Source organism: Schistocerca serialis, chromosome 2 (assembly GCF_023864345.2).
Source record: "Schistocerca serialis cubense isolate TAMUIC-IGC-003099 chromosome 2, iqSchSeri2.2, whole genome shotgun sequence".
Taxonomy (NCBI): domain Eukaryota; kingdom Metazoa; phylum Arthropoda; class Insecta; order Orthoptera; family Acrididae; genus Schistocerca; species Schistocerca serialis.
In genome coordinates this window covers 1,043,774,022-1,043,788,268 of record NC_064639.1, presented here as the reverse complement: position 1 = coordinate 1,043,788,268, position 14,247 = coordinate 1,043,774,022, and the positions used below count along the sequence as shown (strand labels likewise).

At 40.9% G+C, this 14,247-nt stretch overlaps 1 protein-coding gene across 3 annotated transcripts in view; it reads right to left on the bottom strand.

Moving 5' to 3' along the window:
• LOC126458470 (regulatory-associated protein of mTOR) overlaps positions 1-14,247 on the bottom strand; it is a 336,732-nt gene that overhangs the window by 31,419 nt on the left and 291,066 nt on the right. The window lies entirely within an intron of this gene.

The window sequence follows — 14,247 nt, the reverse complement described above, 5'->3', positions numbered from 1 at the left end:
AGAAGGCAAGATCGCCTCAGGGCAAGACACAGTTACTGATATTGAGACTTACATTATTAAACCTTGAATTAAACAATATATTTAGGAATAAATTAAACCTGTTTACAATAGATATTAATAACAGTGACAGTGGCATAGATTTATGTTAGCAGGAGAGAGGAACCGATTGATACTGTAGTTACCAGTGACAGAGGATGTGGAAGCAGACATCTGTAGTGCAAATGATGACTTGTATTGTGACATGCAAGTGATGCTGGCCACAAATAAGTTCATGAAAAAGACAGAAACAGTGTGTGACCAGTCAGAATTTCTATCACGGATAGGCCCCACTCAGAAAGCAGCAACATCATACAAACTGGCTGTCTGTCTGTATGACTGATCAATGAAAACACTGGTCAGGGACAAGCTCCACTATAAAATGCAGAGGTTGGTTAATGGTGAGTTTCCAGGAGTTCTACCAAAGTGTTTCCATTTTTTGCACAATATTTCAACAACCGAGCCAGCCATCTTCTTCACACATTGTGAGTTTTGCTGTTACGTGTATTCATTCCCTGGACTTCAACCAGACTGCAAATTGTTGTTCTTCTTACGCCACTATTTATAGCTAAATCAAATTCCCCACACCCACTATGCTCTTTTGTTTCTTAGAGCTCACATTGATATTCCATGAAATGCAAACTCTCAATGTTTTCCAGCTCTGGTGGATGTGATGACCAATGAGATTATGATAAAATGAGAGCTGAGCCCCAAGTGTTATTAAAATTTAACCCTCTATCACTGTTTATTAGGTTTTCTGACATCTTTATTTCTAAGGACTGCTTAATTATGCTACCTCAGAAACTAAGCATTGCACCATGGTAGTGGTCTCAATGTATTTCATTTCATGATTATACTTGAGGCTGTGCTTGGTGACACCTGATTTGCCTGTTTTAGTCAGGTGTGTCACTGATGTTCCTTGCATCTCTCCTTGACCATTCTGATAGTCAGCCCCACATAAGACATGCCACATTCTCATGGGATGTGATACACACTCAGATTTTGGAGAGCACTTTTTATCTCAGCTGAAAACTGCAAAATACATTGGATGCTATGTTTCTTTCCAGATATTAAGCCAGCATAAGATAGACAAGTAATTTTTGGTTTCTCTTCCTCAGTCTCAACATCTCCCTCAAGCAGTCTTGATTTTGACTGCATCACCCATTCAGTTTCATGATCTGAGTACTTTTTCTTGCGGAATAGTATTCATAGGTGTAATTCTTCGGTGAGGTTCTCCTCATCTGAAAGTGTCTTAGCTCTATTGACCAGAGTGTTCAGCACAAAATTTATTTGTGACAGATGGTGATGGCTCGAGGCGTGGTGATAGAGGTCAGTGTGCATGGGTTTTCTACATACACTGTGATACAGGGATACGTCCATTCTTCTCTGAACTAACATATCAAGGAAGGGTAGTTGCCATATTTTTCAAGCTCCATTGTAAGTTTTATATTACAATGGATGGAGTTTAAATGTTCCAGAAACTTTTGAACCTTTTCTGCTCCATGTCACGAAACCATAAATTTTTTGTCCATGAACCAACATAGACGTGTTGGTTTCAACTTGGCAGAGTCTAGTGCTTTTGCCATAAAGTGTTTCCATTACATAGAATATCAGTGTGAAATCTTTAAAAAAAGAACATAGTGGAGTTCGTGATTTGAACTTGGCTATAAATAGTGGTGCGAGACAAACAATAGTTCACAATCTGGTTAGAGTCGAGGCAGCAAGTAACATAACAGCAAAATTTGCAGCATAGAAATCGATTTCTCAGTACGTTGATGTCCCTAAGAAAGTGTTGCTATTAACAAGTTGTACCCTCATTTGCTAAAATCAGGCCTCACATTAACACACAAGTGGAAAATAAGATTATGCACTGTGCAAGCCTGTCTTTAGTATGAGAGAATTAGTGATGCCCAATGAATACTAGATGTCACTTCAAAAGGGCTTTTTCATTTCCACCTTTATGGGTTGGTTGAACACTCTGTAAATTCCCAGGACTGGGTTGACAATGTGAAATAATCACAAGCTGAATCAATGCAGTTGAAAATGTCTAAACACTAGGATGTGGATGGTGTGATGATCCCTGCTAAAGAACTACATTTCACACTCACTCCAGAAATGCTATCAACAGCACATTACATCAGCTCTGTTTTGCATGTTGTAACTTCTTTCCAACTGGAAGTAGTAAAACAGGTTTGCCATGAAGCCTGTAGAGAAACTGTCAAAGTGCCAATGCATTTATGGTGTGGCAACATCTACATCTACGTCCCATACTCCGCAAGCCACCTGATGGAGTGTGGCGGAGGGTACCTTGGGTATCTCTATCAGTTTTCCCTTCTATTCCAGTCTCGTATTGTTCATGGAAAGAAGGATTTTCAATATGCCTCTGTGTGGGCTCTAATCCCTCTGATTTTATCCTCATGGTCTCTTCAGGAGATATACGAAGGAGGGAGTAATATACTGCTTGACTCCTCGGTGAAGGTATGTTCTCGAAACTTCAACAATAGCCCGTACCAAGCTACTGAGCGTCTCTCCTGCAGAGTCTTCCACTGGAGATCTATCATCTCTGTAACGCTTTCGCGATTACTAAATGATCCTGTAATGTAGTGCGCTGCTCTCCGTTGGATCTTCTCTATCTCTTCTATCAACCCTATCTGGTACAGATCCCACACTGCTGAGCAGTATTCAAGTAGTGGGCGAACAAGCGTACTGTAACCTCCTTCCTTTGTTTTTGGATTGCATTTCCTTAGGATTCTTCCAATGAATCTCAGTCTGGCATCTGCTTTACCGACAATCAACTTTATATGATCATTCCATTTTAAATCACTCCTAATGCGTACTCCCAGATAATTTGTGGAATTAACTGCTTCCAGTTGCTGATCTGCTATATTGCAGCTAAATGATAAGGGATCTTTCTTTCTATGTGTTCACAGCACATTACACTTGTCTACATTGAGATTCAATTGCCATTTCCTGCACCATGCGTCAATTCGCTGCAAATCTTCCTGCGTTTCAGTACAATTTTCCATTGTTACAACCTCTCGATATACTACAGCATCATCCGCAAAAAGCCTCAGTGAACTTCCGATGTCATCTACAAGGTCATTTATGTATATTGTGAATAGCAACAGTCCTATGACACTCCCCTGCGGCACACCTGAAATTACTCTTACTTCAGAAGACTTCTCTCCATTGAGAATGACATGCTGCGTTCTGTTATCTAGGAACTCTTCAATCTAATCACACAATTGGTCTGATAGTCCATATGCTCTTACTTTGTTCATTAAATGACTGTGGGGAACTGTATCGAATGTCTTGTGGAAGTCAAGAAACACGGCATCAACCCGGGAACCCGTGTCTATGGCCCTCTGAGTCTCGTGGATGAATAGCGCGAGCTGGGTTTCACACAATCGTCTTTTTCTAAACCCATGCTGATTCCTACATTGTAGATTTCTAGTCTCCTGAAAAGTCATTATACTCTAACATAATACGTGTTCCAAAATTCTACAACTGATCGACGTTAGAGATATAGGTCTATAGTTCTGCACATCTGTTTGACGTCCCTTCTTGAAAACGGGGATGACCTGGGCCCTTTTCCAATCCTTTGGAATGCTACGCTCTTCTAGAGACCTATGGTACACCACTGCAAGAAGAGGGGCAAGTTCCTTCGTGTACTCTGTGTAAAATTGAACTGGTATCCCATCAAGTCCAGCGGCCTTTCCTCTTTTGAGCGATTTTAATTGTTTCTCTATCCCTCTGTCGTCTATTTCGATATCTACCATTTTGTCATCTGTGCGACAATTTAGAGAAGGAACTACAGTGCAGTCTTCCTTTGTGAAACAGCTTTGGAAAAAGACATTTAGTATTTCGGCCTTTAGTCTGTCATCCTCTGTTTCAGTACCATTTTGGTCACAGAGTGTCTGGACATTTTGTTTTGATCCACCTACCGCTTTGACATAAAACCAAAATTTCTTAGGATTTTCTGACAAGTCAGTACATAAAACTTTACTTTCGAATTCACTGAATGCCTCTTGCATAGCCCTCCTCACATTACATTTTGCTTCGCGTAATTTTTGTTTGTCCGCAAGCTTTGGCTATGTTTATGTTTGCTGTGAAGTTTCCTTTGCTTCCGCAGCAGTTTTCTAACTCGATTGTTGTACCGCGGTGGCTCTTTTCCATCTCTTACGATCTTGCTTGGCATATACTCATCTAACGCATATTGTACGGTGGTTTTGAACTGTGTCCACCGATCCTCAACACTATCTGTACTTGAGACAAAACTTTTGTGTTGAACCGTCAGGTACTCTGAAATCTGCTTTTTGTCACTTTTGCTAAACAGAAAAATCCTCCTACCTTTTTTAATATGTCTATTTACGGATGAAATCATCGATGCAGTAACCGCTTTATGATCGCTGATTTCCGGTTCTGCGTCAACTGTTTCAAATAGTTCGGGTCTGTTTGTCACCAGAAGGTCTAATATGTTATCGCCACAAGTCAGTTCTCAGTTTAACTGCTCAAGGTAGTTTTTAGATAAAGCACTTTTAAAAATTTCACTGGATTCTTTGTCCCTGCCACCCGTTATGAATGTCTGAGTCTCCCAGTCTATAACCGGCAAATTAAAATCTCCACCCAGAACTATAACATGGTGGGGAAATCTACTCGAAATATTTTCCAAATTATCCTTCAGGTGCTCAGCCACAACTGCTGCTGAGCCAGGGGGCCTATAGAGACATCCAATTACCATGTCTGAGCCTGTTTTAACCGTGACTTTCGCCCAAATTATTTCACATTTTGGATCTCTGTCAATTTCCGTCGATACTATTGCACTTCTTATTGCTATAAACACGCCTCCCCCTTCACTGTCCAGCCTGTCTCTGCGGTATACATTCCAATCTGAGTTTAGAATTTCATTACTGTTTACATCTGGTTTCAGCCAACTTTCTGTCCCTAGTACTATGTGGGCATTGTGACCGTTTATTAATGAGAGCAGTTCTGGGACCCTTTCTATAGATGCTCCTGCAGTTTACTATTAGCAAATTAATATTCTTATTCCCTGTTGCATTTTGTCTACTCCTACCTTGCCGCATCTTGCTGCGTCTTGTCGGGCATAGGGAGGGAATTTTCTAACCTAAAAAACCCACATGTGCACTTCACACGTACTCCGCTACCCTTGTAGCCACTTCCTGCGTGTAGTGCACACCTGACCTATTGAGGGGGACCCTAAATTTCTCCACCCGATAGCGGAGGTCGAGAAATTTGCACCCCAGATCTCCGCAGAATCATCTGAGCCTCTGGTTTAAGCCTTCCACTCGGCTCCAAACCAGAGGACCGCGATCGGTTCTGGGAACGATACTACAAATAGTTAGCTCAGATTCCACCCTATGAGCGAGGCTTTCCACCCTCACCAACTCTGCCAACCACCTGCATGAACTGAGGATGACCTCTGAACCCAGACGGCAGGAGTCATTGGTGCCGACATGAACAACAATTTGCAGTCGGGTGCACTCAGTGCTCTCCATCGCAGCCGGCAGGGCCTCCTCTACATATCAGATGAGACCCCCCGGCAAGCAGACAGAGTGAACACTGGCCTTCTTCCCCAACCTTTCCGCTATTTCCCTAAGGGGCTCCATCACCCGCCTAACGTTGGAGCTCCCAATCACTAATAAACCCCTTCTGAAGGAAAGGGTACTCAGATCATCAAACAGAATGGGTAAGGCAGTCAAAATGAAGAACACCTAAGAATAGGGTTGAGATTGCGACTAAGGAAGAGAAGCCAAACATTTCTTATCTTCATCTATATCTATATGATTATTTTCCAATCCATTACTAAGTACCAGGCATATTGTTCATCAAACCACTTTCAAAATATTTCTCTACCATTCCACTATCAAACAGTGTATGGAAAAAACAAACACTTAAAATCTTTCTGTGCATGCTCTTATGATGATCGTTTCTCCCTCGGTAAGCGGGCACTGTCAAAATATTTTCCCATTCTGGAGAGGAAGTTGCCGAATGAAATTTTAAAAGCTCCTGCTGTAATGAAAAATGCCTTTGTTTTAATGATTGTCACCCCAATTCTAGTATCATATCTATGGCACATACTATTTTGTGATAACACAAAATGAGCTGTCTTTATTTGGGCTTTCCTGACGTACTCCGTCAGTCCTACCTGATATGGATCCTACATCACAACAGCAATACTTCAGAAGAGGGAGATAAGCATAGTGTAAGCAGTCACTTTAGTAGTCCTGTTGCATTTTCTAAGTGTCCTGCCGATAAATTGCAGTCTCTGGTTTGCTTTCCCCGCAACATTATCTATGTGGTCATTCCAATTTAAGTTATTCATAATTGCAATACCTAATTATTTAACTGAATTTATAGCCTTTAGATTTTGTAATTTATGTGTAAATTAGAGGATTCCTTTTAGTAATGACGTAGATGAAATTACACTTTTCATCATTTAGAGTCAGTTTCCATTTTCCACACCATACAAATATCTTGTCTAAATCATTTTGTAATTGGTTTTGATCATCTGATGACTTTATGAGATGGTAAACGATAGCATCATCTGCAAACAATGTAAGAGGGCTGGTCAAACTGTCTCCTAAATCGTTTATGTATATCAGAATAACAGGGAACCTATAACACTTCCTTGGGGAATGCCAGACATCGCTTCTGCTTTGCTCCATGACTTTCTGCAAGTTACTATGAACTGTGACCTTTCTGACAGGAAATCACAAAACCAACAGTACAACTGAGACGATCCTCCATTTGCAAGCAATTTGATTAAGGATCAACTGGGTGGAGTGGTCTCATAAGCCTTCAGGAAATCTAAAAATATGCAATCAATTTGGCTTCCCTTGTCAATAGCACTTATTAAATTATGTGAATTAAGAGCTAGTTGTGTTTCACGAGGACAAAATTTTCTGAAGCAGCATTGGCTGTTTCTCATTAAATCATCTTTTTTGAGGTAATTGATAATGTTTGCAGGCTGTATATGTTACAGAATCCTACTGCAATTCAACATCAGTGATGTGGGCCTGTAATTCAACAGATTACTATTATTTTCTTTCCTGGGTATTGGTGTGACTTAGACAAACCGCCAGTCTTTACGTATGGATTTTTCAGAGAGCAAGTGGTTGTATATGATTGCCACGTATGGAGCTACTGGATCAGCATACTCTGAAAGGAACCCAACTGGTATACAATCTGGACTGGAGTGCCTTACCTTTATTAAGCGATTTAAGCTGCTTCGCTACACCGAGGATACCTACTTCTTCTAAGTTACTCATGTTGGCAGTTGTATACGATTAGATTTTGTAATGAAACACTTCGATTCTTTCCATCAATTCTGTTTTCCTTCCTCTCAAAATTTTCACTTTTTTTTCACAAATATCTTCAAGATTATCACTTATATGGTGTGTGCACAGTGCCAAAAATCACAAATATTAACTTGGGACATAGCCAACTTGTCTTTATTATCCAGTACATTCATTTACTTGACTGGAATTCATAAGCACGATTAGTTTACTTAAAAACTGTGCTAATTACACATACCATTAACAGCAAACTTCATCATCATTGTTCATATGCAGACATATATCCCATTGCTAACTTTCAGATAAAGTAGGCTAACGCGTGTCTGGGAAGTAAGGATGAATTTGAATTTTGTGCCATTTTGTCATATGACAGTAGGCAGCTATGGTTTTTTCATGTTTGTTAACTGTGATCCTTCACATTAGTAACCTGATAGCTTTTGTGTGGTGAGTGGTGGTGTTTGATGTTTATTTTTGTCATGGAGCAGTACATCCAAGTTATAAGAAGTTATTATAAAAACGGTCATGGTCCCATGGCAACCATCTGTGACTTGTGTATGACACTCAGATGCAATGCTGCTCCAGGTGAATCATCAGTTCAGAAGTTTATCCAGACATTTGAGATCACAGGTTCTGTTTCAAAAGTCACAGGACACCGTGTTCTGCTCAAACACAAGAAAACATTGCGGTTGTGGATGTCAATGTGACTGTAAGCCCCAGAAAATCAGTTCACCAATGAGCTCAACAATTGAATTTATCACCAAGTTCACTGCATGAGATCCTTTCAAAAGATTTGGAAATGCATGCATAGAAGATTCAAGTTACAAAAGAGTTGAAGCCTGCAGCTCATTGAAAGAGACATCAATTTGCTCGATGGGCCTTGGCTCGACAACAGGAGAAAAAGAGCTTCACAAAAAGAACAATTTTCTCAGATGAGGTGCAGTTCCACCTCAGTGGATATGTCAATAAGCACAACTGCAGAATTTGGGGTAATGAAAATCTGTGGGCGACTGTGGAAGATGAGATGCATCCACAATGCACGACTGTGGTGTGGGTTCTGACCAGGAGGAGTAATCAGCCTGTACTTTTTTGAAAATGATGAAGGAGTTGCCGTAACTGTGAATGGCAACCATTACCAAAACATGCTTTCTGATTGGTTTTTCCCTGTTATTGATAAAAATGTGGTTCATGGTGTGGGTTCCTATAGTCATGTCCTAGTTCATGAACCACGGGCAACGTATGAGTGGCCAAGTAAGTGGTCCCGACAGTCGCGATACCAGTTACTTTGGAATAAGGCTGGGCATCTCGGACATATTCTGAGTCGTGGTCACCCTTGTGCTCATACGGCAAAGACTACCAAATCCACCGGTTAGTCCCTCAGCCGTTAGGGGTAAAACCCAATGGGACTCGGGGGAAATAAGGCTAGCAACCTGCTTCCCTGGTACTTTAAATATGATGCTGGCAATAATCAGAGCAAAATGCCTCGGACCTTTGGAGGTGACGGAGTCCCACCTCTAACTGACAAACCAGGGACTCCTAAGATACGACTTGGCAAACAAATGGTAATGAGATGGGGAGCTCTTAATATCAATGGGGGCTACTCTGGGAAGAAGATAGAGCTGGCAGAGGCTGCAAGTAAGATGGGGCTGGACGTTTTAGCTGTTAGTGACATTCGGGTAAGGGGTGAGAAAGAAGAGGAAGTGGGAGAATACAAGGTCTACCTGTCAGGAGTCAAAGCAGGAATAGCACAATGGGGTGTAGGGCTTTACATCAGGAAAGAAATGGAACCCAGCGTAGTTGCAATAAGGTATGTAAACGAAAGACTGATGTGGATAGATTTGACACAGTGTCTAGCAAGAAAATTAGGATTGTGTCAGTATATTCGCATTGTGAAGGGACAGATCAAGATAAGATGGATAGTTTTTATGAGGCACTCAGTGATGTAGTTGTTAGAGTAAAGGACAAGGACAGTGTTCTGCTCATGGGTGATTTTAACGCCAGGATTGGAAATCGAACAGAAGGGTATGAAAAGGGTATGGGTAAATTTGGAGAGGATATGGAGGCCAACAGGAACGGGAAACAACTCTTGGATTTCTGTGCCAGTATGGGCTTAGTAATCACAAACTCCTTTTTTAAACATAAGAACATTCACCGGTATACTTGGGAAGGCAGGGGAACCAGATCTGTCATTGACTATATAATAACAGATCAGGAATTCAGGAAGGCTGTGAGGGACACACGTGTATTCAGGGGATTCTTTGATGACACTGATCATTATTTAATCTGCAGTGAAATTGGGATTGTGAGGCCGAAAATGCAGGAGGTCAGGTCCATATGTAGGAGGATAAGAGTGGAGAAACTTCAGGATAAGGACATCAGGCACAAGTACATAACAGCGATCTCAGAAAGGTACCAGTTAGTTGAATGTAGTCAATTACAGTCGTTGGAAAAGGAATGGACAAGGTAACAGGGACACAGTACTAGAAGTGGCTAAAGAATGTCTTGGAACAGTAGTGTGTAAAAGTAGGAGGAAGCAAACAGCTTGGTGGAATGACACAGTCAAGGCAGCCTGTAAAAGGAAAAAGAAGGCGTATAAAAAATGGCTACATACTAGAACCCAGGTAGATAGAGAAAGTTATATTGAAGAAAGAAACAAAGCCAAACAGATAATTGCAGCATCGAAGAAGAAATCGTGGGAAGACTTTGGAAACAGGTTGGAGACTATGGGTCAAGCTGCTGGAAAACCATTCTGGAGTGTAATTAGCAGTCTTCGAAAGGGAGGTAAGAAGGAAATGACAAGTATTTTGGACAGGTCAGGAAAACTGCTGGTGAATCCTGTGGATGCCTTGGGCAGATGGAGGGAATATTTTGAAGAGTTGCTCAATGTAGGTGAAAATGCGATCAGTAATGTTTCAGATTTCGAGGTAGAATGGGATAGGAATGATGATGGAAATAGGATCACGTTTGAGGAAGTGGAGAAAATGGTCAATAGATTGCAGTGCAATAAAGCAGCTGGGGTGGATGAAATTAAGTCGGAACTCATCAAGTACAGTGGAATGTCAGGTCTTAAATGGCTACACAGGATAATTGAAATGGCCTGGGAGTCTGGACAGGTTCCATCAGACTGGACAAAAGCAGTAATCACACCAATCTTTAAACATGGAAACAGAAAAGATTGTAACAACTACAGAGGTATCTCTTTAATCAGCGTTGTGGGAAAAATCTTCGCAGGTATTGTTGAAAGGAAAGTGCGAGTATTAGTTGAGGACCAATTGGATGAAAATCAGTGTGGGTTTAGGCCTCTTAGAGGTTGTCAGGACCAGATCTTTAGCTTACGGCAAATAATGGAGAAGTGTTATGAGTGGAACAGGGAATTGTATCTATGCTTTATAGATCTAGAAAAGGCATATGACCGGGTTCCTAGGAGGAAGTTATTGTCTGTTCTACAAGATTATGGAATAGGAGGCAAACTTTTGCAAGCAATTAAAGGTCTTTACATGGATAGTCAGGCAGCAGTTAGAGTTGACGGTAAACTGAGTTCATGGTTCAGAGTAGTTTCAGGGGTAAGACAAGGCTGCAACCTGTCTCCACTGTTGTTCATATTATTTATGGATCATATGTTGAAAACAATAGACTGGCTGGGTGAGATTAAGATATGTGAACACAAAATAAGCAGTCTTGCATATGCGGATGACTTAGTTGTGATGGCAGATTCGATTGAAAGTCTGCAAAGTAATATTTCAGAGCTAGATCAGAAATGTAAAGACTATGGTATGAAGATTAGCATCTCCAAAACGAAAGTAATGTCAGTGGGAAAGAAATATAAACGGATTGAGTGCCAAATAGGAGGAACAAAGTTAGAACACGTGGACGGTTTCAAGTACTTAGGATGCATACTCTCACAGGATGGCAACATAGTGAAAGAACTGGAAGCGAGGTGTAGCAAAGCTAATACAGTGAGCGCTCAGCTACAATCTACTCTCTTCTGCAAGAAGGAAGTCAGTACCAGGACTAAGTTATCTGGGCACCGTTCAATCTTTCGACCAACTTTGTTGTATGGGAGCGAAAGCTGGGTGGATTCAGGTTACCTTATCAACAAGGTTGAGGTTACGGATATGAAAGTAGCTAGGATGATTGCAGGTACTAGTAGATGGGAACAATGGCAGGAGGGTGTCCACAATGAGGAAATCAAAGAAAAACTGGGAATGAACTCTATAGATGTAGCAGTCAGGGCGAACAGGCTTAGATGGTGGGGTCATGTTACACGCATGAGAGAAGCAAGGGTACCGAAGAGACTCATGGATTCAGCAGTAGAGGGTAGGAGGAGTCGGGGCAGACCGAGGAGAAGGTACCTGGATTCGGTTAAGAATGATTTTGAAGTAATAGGTTTAATATCAGAAGAGGCACCAATGTTAGCACTGAATAGGGGATCATGGAGGAACTGTATAAGGGAGGCTATGCTCCAGACTGAACGCTGAAAGGCATAATCAGTCTTAAATGATGATGGTGGTGATGATGATGATGCTGATGACGATGATGATAGAAATGGTGATTCTTGGTTTCAACAAGATGATGCAGCATGTCACGCATCCTGTGAAGTGATTGCTCTGCTGAATGAATAGTTTCCTCAAAAAATTATTTCTTTGCATGGCAACCAGGAATAGTCCACCAGATCATGTGATCTTACACCATGTGACTTTTTTTGTGGAGATTTACGAAATCAAAAGTGTACTGAACAAACCACAAACAATACACCAGCTGAAGGATGAAATTAAAAAGGTTATTAATGGCATACCACCAGACGTTTGTAAACACATCATTGAGAACTTCAGTGAATGCATTGATTGTTGCCACATGGCCTTGGGTGGTCATATGGAGGACATAATTTTTTTGCACTCATTTAGTTTCAGAGTAATTAGCATTCTTATCTAAACCATTGTTTCTGAAGTAAAATACCATATTTTGGAAAATTATACAGCATAATTCAACAGCAATTATTGTTTTACCTGAAAGTTTGCATTTACAAAAATCTTCTTTTGCTATCCATTTGCTCAGAAGCATATATACTTAATTTAACTTGTAAAACTACAGTAAACAAAAATAGCTGGATGTATTTGTAATTATTATAACGTTATAAAGGGGAGGTTGCTGGAAGCCATTTTAGTCAGTCTGCGGAGGTTTATAAAACGAGTAAGTTCTGTGTCCAAAAACTTACCGCAGATGAGTTAGCACAATTCATACAATGTGCAAAGTTTTATCCAAATTTCAGATCTGGGGGATCTTTCTGTAATCCAAGGACTGTTTCTAATTATTTACCATAATCTGGCAATTAATCTCGAGAACAATGTTCATCTTCAATAGTTCTTACTGTGACGATGAGATCAGACTGTGAACCATTTTTATCTTGATGTGACTATCTACTTGAAAGGACAGTGATACAAGAATGTTAATCAGAGACTGTGTTAACTAAATGTCTGCTACACAAACTACTGTTAGTTCAGTGTTAGGTTACGGCACTTCCACAATCATGTTACAGATCATCACTCTAGTGCAGTATGTGGCTAATCATTTATCAGTGCATAATTAAAGAAGATGAGACTCAATCTGGTCATAAACAGTAGGTTATTTAATACCAATGTGCAATTAAAGTGTTTTGGCCTGTAAAACTGGCGTGGACATCATCATTTAAAACAGTCTAATTTAGTCAACCACTTTAATACATCAAAATAACAGAAGTAGTGGAACCCTGAAAAGGAGTGGGTAAATGAGATTGCAGGCTTTCTCAGCATATTCCTTTGATGAACTCTTCTCGGGTGATCACCCGAGAAGATTTCGTCAAGGAGTGGTTATATCTGAATAAAGCAAGCCTTAGAAGTGAGGAGCAATCTGCAGAAGGAATGGTACTTACAATGCAAATCCGCAGCAGCCTGTGGTGGGAAATGAGAGCCTTAATAACAAGCAGAACATAATGGAGAAAACTGAAGAAACTGATAAAAGGCTGGATAGGGTTATCACCCCCCCCCATGAACCATGGACCTTACCGTTGGTGGGGAGGCTTGCGTGCCTCAGCGATACAGATAGCCGCGATACAGATAGCCGTACCATACCGTAGGTGCAACCACAATGGAGGGGTATCTGTTGAGAGGCCAGACAAATGTGTGGTTCCTGAAGAGGGGCAGCAGCCTTTTCAGTAGTTGCAAGGGCAACAGTCTGGATGATTGACTGATCTGGCCTTGTAACAATAACCAAAACGGCCTTGCTGTGCTGGTACTGCGAACGGCTGAAAGCAAGGGGAAACTACAGCCGTAATTTTTCCCGAGGGCATGCAGCTTTACTGTATGATTAAATGATGATGGCGTCCTCTTGGGTAAAATATTCCAGAGGTAAAATAGTCCCCCATTCGGATCTCCGGGCGGGGACTACTCAGGAGGATGCCGTTATCAGGAGAAAGAAAACTGGCGTTCTATGGATCGGAGTGTGGAATGTCAGATCCCTTAATCGGGCAGATAGGTTAGAAAATTTAAAAAGGGAAATGGATACGTTGAAGTTAGATATAGTGGGAATTAGTGAAGTTCGGTGGCAGGAGGAACAAGACTTCTGGTCAGGTGACTACAGGGTTATAAACACAAAATCAAATAGGGGTAATGCAGGAGTAGGTTCAATAATGAATAGGAAAATAGGAATGCGGGTAAGCTACTACAAACAGCATAGTGAACGCATTATTGTGGCCAAGATAGATACGAAGTCCACACCTACTACAGTAGTACAAGTTTATATGCCAACTAGCTCTGCAGATGACGAAGAAATTGATGAAATGTATGATCAAATAAAAGAAATTATTCAGATAGTGAAGTGAGACGAAAATTTAATAGTCATGGGTGACTGGAATTCGACAGTA